The sequence below is a fragment of the Terrapene carolina genome, unplaced genomic scaffold (genome assembly GCF_002925995.2).
Source record: "Terrapene carolina triunguis isolate 2854851 unplaced genomic scaffold, T_m_triunguis-2.0 Scaffold119, whole genome shotgun sequence".
Lineage (NCBI taxonomy): Eukaryota > Metazoa > Chordata > Testudines > Emydidae > Terrapene > Terrapene triunguis.
The window spans coordinates 604,533-611,147 of record NW_020664470.1 but is presented as its reverse complement, the minus strand read 5'-3'; the positions used below and the strand labels follow the sequence as shown (position 1 = coordinate 611,147).

The window sequence follows — 6,615 nt, the reverse complement described above, 5'->3', positions numbered from 1 at the left end:
AAGCTCAACAAATGATGGTCCAACATTGGTATGACATTTTTAGAGGCTGGTCCCCCTCATGGATATCAGTTTTAAATATTATGATTCATCCCATAATTGTTTTCTTTGTGCTAATTGGAATAATGTTTCTCATAAGTGTTTTATGTGCTATTGGATGAAGAGAATATACTTCACATTAAAACAACAAGTCCAAATTGTTATGCAATACATTGCCTTAAAACAATTAAACAAGATGTGACCCATTTAATATATTCATATTAAAGGGCCAAAAGGTGACAATGTAGGTCAAAAGCCTAATGGGGAGAAATTGTCTTGAGTAAATTGTACTCCGTTTTCCTTATTTTGTTAGCCTTGAATTAGTAAGAAGAAATTGTTTTGCTTTTATTTTTTTGCTTTACGTGTTATTGATTGTTTTTAGAAGGATAGAAGTGTTATGGCTGCAATTCTTACTTTTGAAATTATTTACTGTTTTTTTGTGTGAATGAAGAATATATGGCATGCTAATAGAGACCAGTACTGATGGGCCGGATGGTCAGAAGGGTAGTGAAGAAATCAAGAGGAATCACCCGGATGGCAGATTGACTTCCCTAAAGCAAAGGCATATGCCCCAAAGACAAGATAAAGAGTGGAACCAGAGTAACGAGATAAGAAACAGCTGTGGATACTCCCAGTAACAACCTGATAGGGAACAACCTTGACTAACAGCTCCGGTGTGCCATAGAATTGTATGGGAACTTATCACTATAAAAGAAGGGTGTATTGCCATGGGACTTTGGGTTTGTTCTGCATCAACATTGGAGCTTTGAACACATTTGACAGAGGCCCAGCTCCCCTCCCTCGTGTGCAGTTTCAGCTGGCCACTGGAACTGACCAAGCAATACTAAGGACTGGTAACTATAAGATCCAGCTGCAGAACCTTTTGGTGCGTGTGTGTGTGTGTAAGCATATGCTGATTTTAATGCTTAAATTGAACTCTTAATAAACATGTCTTATTGCCTTATCCCTCTTAAAAAGATTCTGTGTGCGTCTTATAAGCATAACTCACAGATCAATTGTCCTCTTAAACTGTTAACTCCAGATCAAAGGAACTCCAGCCCTGATCATTGGTACACACCAACCCACCCACACTAAACTCATTTCACATGAGACACGGAGCAGCCAAGTTAGTGTAACAAATTGGAGTCACTCCTGCCATGGGATAGACCTGAACTGGAGACCTAGAAACTCATGGCGGGAAGAGTTGACTGTGACGTTGCACTCCATATATTTTATGGAAATAGGCTCATGAGTGTGAATATGATGTAACTTGAATATGCTTTATGCAAAAGGTCTCTTGTAAGGTATCATAACAAAGGTTATAACCTACAGAATATATTCCTCCTATTTGTATGCATGTATCATTCTTGTATCTGAAGCTAGAAATATGAAACATAACTATGAGGTCCTATTGTAATTATGCAAAGTGTGGGCCATTAATGGTGGTTTAGAATCTTGATGACTCCCATTGACCCAGACAATTGGTTGTAAATGGTTTATTTACCTGCAAACCTTCCTGTGTATGTGTGGGCCAGCCCAGGAAGAATGGAGACTAGGGGTCTTACAGTGACATGTGACCATGTCACATGATGCTGGAATCCGTCTTAATCCTTGTAGTTTTCCATTGATGAGTCGGGGGCGGGAACAAGCACAGACAAAAGATTCCCGCCTTGTGCCAAAGCTATAAAAGGGAGAGGAGCAGGACAAAGGGGACTGCCAGTCATGAGAAAACCCTACTTACCACCTGAGATGTCTGCTGGATCTAACAAAGACTGTACTAGGGGAAAGGATTGGGCCCAGACTAGGAAGGAGTCTAATTTGTGAGAGAAGCTTATTGGAACATCTTTGAGGGTGAGATATTACCTGCAATCAGTTTCTTAATGTATTAGGCTTAGACTTGTGTGTTTTGTTTTATTTTGCTTTGTGACTTACTTTGTTTTGTCTGTTATTACTTGAAATCACTTAAATCCTATGTTTTATACTTAATAAAATCACTTTTGTTTATTAATAAACCCAAAGTAAGTGATTAATACCTGGGGGAGCAAACAGCTGTGCATATCTCTCTATCAGTGATATAGAGGGCGAACAATTTATGAGTTTACCCTGTATAATCTTTAAACAGAGTAAAATGGATTTATTTGGGGTTTAGATCCCATTGGGAGTTGGGTGTCTGGGTGCTGGAGATAGCTAATCTGCTGAGCTGTTTTTTGCTAAAGTCTGCAGCTTTAGGGGCATGGCCCAGACCCTGGGTCTGCGTTGCAGCAGGCTAGCATATCTAGCTCAACAAGGCAGGGTTCTGGAGTCCCAAGCTGGCAGGGAAAATGGGCTCAGAGAAAATTTACGCACAATGACAGTCCCAAGGGGATCTCTGTGACCGAACCCATCACACTGACATCCCTGAAGAATGCTTTCCTTGGCTTTTGAGAGGTCAAATACAACCTGGAAATGACTTTGTGAATTTGCCTTATACGCAGTGTGAATGAACTCTATCCTTGTCAGGGTTCCTGCCCCCCAACTCTGAACTCTGGGGTACAGATGTGGGGACCCAATGAAAGACCCCCTAAACTTATATTCTACCAGCTTAGGTTAAAACTTCCCCAAGGCAAAAATGCCTTTCCTTGTCCTTGGATGGCATTGCTGCCACCACCAAATGATTTACACAAAAATTCAGGGAAGGGTCAATTGGAATCCCTATCCCTCCCCCAAAAATATCCTCCAAGCTCCTTCAGCCCCTTTCCTGAGGAGGCTTGAGAATAATATACCAACCAGTTGCCTTAGCAATGTGAGCATAGACCATACCCTTTGTCTTCAGAACACTGAAATCAATCAAGTTCTTAAAATAAGAACTTTATTTATAAAGAAAAAATAAAAGAATCACCTCTGCAAAATGAGGATGGAAGGTAACTTTATGGGGTAATAAAAAGATTTAAATCACAGAGGATTCCCCTCTGGGCTCAGCTTCACAGTTACAAAAACAGGAATAAAGCTACCTTTGTGTCATAGGAAAATTCACAAGCCAAGACAAAAGATAAGCTAATGCTTTCCCTTGCCCTATTCACAGTATCTGTGGTTTCAGATAGATTATTCCAGGTATATTTGCAGGAGATATTTTACCTGTTTGGCTTCTCCCTCCATCCAGAGATGGAACAACACACAGAACAAAAAACAAATCCCCCCCTCCTGAACCCCCAGATTTGAAAGTATCTTCTTTCCTCATTGGTCCTTCTGGTCAGTGACTGAGTTTATCTTTCTGGGCTTCTTAGACCTCCAGCATCTGCAGCTCCTTCTCTTTATCCTGTCTTACTCATCTACCTCATCACTCTGATAGGAAATAGTCTCATCATTACTGTCACAGTGGGTGATCGGGTGCTCCAAAGCCCCATGTATTTCTTCCTCAGGAACTTGTCAGTCTTGGAGATCTGCTACACATAGGTCACCATCCCGAAGACCTTGTCCAACCTCCTGTCAGAGCATCAGGCCATCTCCTTCCTTGGCTGTGAAGCCCAGATGTACTTCTTCCTCCTTTTTGGCAGCTCAGAGTGCTGCCCGCTGGCTGTGATGTCCTATGACCAGTATCTTGTCATATGCAACCCCATGCATTACTTGCTCATCATGAGCAGAAAAGTCATCATTAGCTTGGCAGCTGTGGTGTGGGTCATGGGCAACATGATGGCATATGAGCAAACGGCAACCATATTCATGTTACCCTTCCACGGGACAAATATAATCAACCACTTCTTCTGCAATGTTCTTCCAGTACTTAGGCTGGCAAGTACAGACACATCCCTGAATGATGTTCTTAATGGTATGCTCAGTATAGTGTTCACAATAGTGCCCTTCATCCTGATCATCACCTCCTATGTCTGCTTCCTCTCCGCCATCCTGAAGATATGCTCAGCTGAGGGGAGACGCAAAGCTTTCTCCACCTGCTCCTCGCACCTCATCACAGTCACCTTGTTCTTTGGGAGCTGCTTTATCACCTACATGAGACCCAGTTCCAGGGCTTCTGTGGACACTGACCGAGCAACCTCCCTATTCTACACAATCATTACTCCAACACTCAACCCAATCATATACAGTCTGAGGAACAAAGAAGTCAAGGAGGCTCTGAGGAAATTCTTGGGCAGGAGCAGGATTTTTTAGTTCTCATACAAAAGTTTATTTTGGGGATCCTTGGACCACGTCAAAGCGTCTCAACTTGGGCCTCCAAAATGGAGGTGTGACAAAGTGAGAAAATGTCTGTTTATTTCTTTAAAATATTATGTATGATTTGGTTTCTTTGTTCAGTTCTAATACTGCTGCATGACTGAGTGTGTAGAATCAAATCAAAAGAGATTGTAAGGGGGGGGGGTATTAAGGACCCCAGGAAGGGAGAAACAATGACACTGATAAGTCATGCTCTCAGGTATCCACTTGAAAGGGACAACAATGGCTGGGCATCAACTCAGGGAAGAACCTGACTGGCTGGCACCATCCAAATTAGAATGTTTTTTTTCATTTCCCGAGGGTAGGGCTGAGATCAAGAGACCCTGGGAAGTTAAAAAGGATGTGGTCTGCTGAGCTGGAAGCTGTAAAATGAGACACTGAGGCAGTATGCTGGAGGCTGACAGATAGACTGAGAGTCAGGAACTGCAGAAAGCAAGCTGTCAGAGAGAATGGGAGTCATGAGGAGCTTGAGGGGAATGCCAAACACAGGGAAGACAATAGGCACACAGGTCTGTTTGTTACTCTTTTTTAATCTTCTCTAGGCTCTGTATAGCATTAGGGCAAATCACTCATACTTAGTTTTGGAGACACTGCTTCTGTGTCTAAGTATTGACCACAGACTCCTGAAAGACACCTCTGGCAGGGTCCAAGCCCACCTGGACCTGATAGGTAATGCAGCCAGGGAAATGTAACCCAGAGACCCAGTCAGAGAGTGGGTGGTGTGATGGAACCAGGCCAGATGGCTATAGTAAAGTAGTGAGGAACAGGTATGTTAGCCCCAGGCTAAACAAATCCCTGGTACCATGGTAACCAAATGGCAGTTGCTCCAGGTTAATCAAGACACCTGGGGTCAATTAAGATCCTTCTAGAAGGTAGTGGAGATAGCTAGATTGATTGGGACACCTGAAGCCAATCAACGACTGCCTGGAACTAGTTAAAAGCCTTCCAGTTAGTCAGTGTGAGGTGGGTGTCAGGAGCTATAGGAAGGAGCTGTGCTGTTGGAGGAATGAAGTAGTACAAATCCATATCAGGTGGAAGGAAGGAGGCCCTGAGGTAATTGTGAAGAAGATATTGAGTGGGGGGCTGCTGTGGGGAAGTAGCCCAGGGAATTGTACATGTCCTATTTCCAAAAAGTCAGTTTCCATAGCCTGCTAATTTTAGGTCCCTGGGCTGAAGCCCAGAGTAGAGGGTGGGCCTGGGCTCCACCCTCCCCTCCCTGATTAATCACTGATAGTGGGAGACAACAGAGACTGTGCGAGGGAGGGTTGTTTCTCCTTACCTCCCTTGCTGGCTTATGATGAAAATGGCTCAGTAGACTGTGACCCTTGCCTCTAGAGAGAGCAGGGCTATGTGGAGGGTCACAGTGAGCCTCTGAGGCTAGCAAAATCTGTCAGGAAACGCAGGACCCACGGAGTCAAGGACAGAACTTTGTCAAGGTGGATAGTGGTATCCCACCCCAAAGAGAAGGGGAGGCTTGGGCCGGCCATGGGATACGGGCACACTTGCTGGATGGGAGAAGGATCTCAGAAAGGGCAGCCTACCTACAAGGCTCCCAGAATGGCAAGTGTTTTCTAAAATCTGGGCTGTATTTTACTATAATTGTCATCCCATAAGGTTAAACTGCTGAGATCCTTATGCAAAGTAATCAGTGAAACTCCTATGGACTTCAGTTTCCTGAGCCTCCTAAAGGGGTTAGTTACTGAATTTTCACTCATTTTCAAATGAATAACAAGGGGAGATGTTCAAAGACAGAGATTGGAGTTAGACACACAACTTTCACTGATGTACAATGGGATTTGGGCACCTAATTCCCTTTGACCATTTTGAAAATACCAGCCTAAAACCATAATGATCATTATTGATATTTATTATTGTCAATGAAAATTTGTATCCAGATGGCTGTTAAGGAGCACAATACTCACCCTCATCTCTGGCTGTGCATGACTTTGTTCATCTAAGGGGGCATTCTCAAAGGCACAAAGGGTGGTTATACATCTGTCTTTCATTGAAAGTCAACTGTAAATTTCAGTGAGAAAACCACTAACAATGAAAGTGTCTGGGAGAGGAGGCCGTTTGAAAGTCCTCATTCTAATTAAATTACTTTGTATAATCTAACTCTGTCTCTAGCCATCAAATCTACATTCATTTGATTTTTGAAAAAAGTTAACACTCATAATGCAATTTTTTTTTTCTGGAGAAGAACAGATGTGTAGAAATTTCTCAGTGATTGTGAAACATGATACCTTATTCGGATGCTACTTTGCAAGTTCTAAAGTTACATTTGCTTTGGGAATCTGAATTATGATGGATGTCCTGATCCTCTGCAATTAAAACTTCAACCTCATTGTCATGTCAATGTGTTTGAATCTTTTT

General features: G+C 42.7%; 1 pseudogene; it reads left to right on the top strand.

The window, feature by feature from the left end:
* Positions 1–497: 497 nt before the first annotated feature.
* Positions 498–4,179, top strand: LOC112123122 (annotated as a pseudogene).
* The last annotated feature ends 2,436 nt before the right edge of the window (positions 4,180–6,615 follow it).